This window comes from Elephantulus edwardii, unplaced genomic scaffold (assembly GCF_000299155.1).
Source record: "Elephantulus edwardii isolate Elephantulus edwardi_28Jun2011 unplaced genomic scaffold, EleEdw1.0 scaffold00669, whole genome shotgun sequence".
In the NCBI taxonomy this organism is placed as follows: Eukaryota; Metazoa; Chordata; class Mammalia; order Macroscelidea; family Macroscelididae; genus Elephantulus; species Elephantulus edwardii.
Genome location: NW_006400419.1, coordinates 20128 through 20651, shown reverse-complemented (window position 1 = coordinate 20651; position 524 = coordinate 20128).

Sequence of the window (524 nt, the reverse complement as noted above, 5' to 3'; positions counted from 1 at the left end):
AATTTGAATTTTTAAAATATATCACATTAAAGCATCACCTTGATTATGGAGCTTTCTGATGTCCGCATAAATCTTGGAACCCCTGGAATCTCATCCAGTTTGAAACTGTAATATCTTCTGGAGACCATCGAAAGTCCCATGTGGGTCTCAAGGTCCAAATAATCCTGGGAGGTAAAAAAGGTCTCACTAGTTTGGACAGTGGGACCTCGGGCTCATGTTCAGTGGATTCTGGTTTCTGGTATTTCTCTAGAAACATTGTATGCATGTGAGAAACTATTGTTAGATGCTTTTGAGTTGAGCACGACTCATAGAGACCCTATGAACAAAAGGCCGAAGATCTTTTGCAACTATCGCCATTTATCAAAATTCACAGAGTTTCCAGAAGCATGTTGTTTAGGAAGTGGATGCCACACCTGCTTCCAAACCTGTCATATTATTTTATTCATTTTATTTGCCATTGAATTCTTGTGATGTATATCAATCGTATGTACAGGAGCTCTGAACCCTCCCCTGTCCTAGGAAAT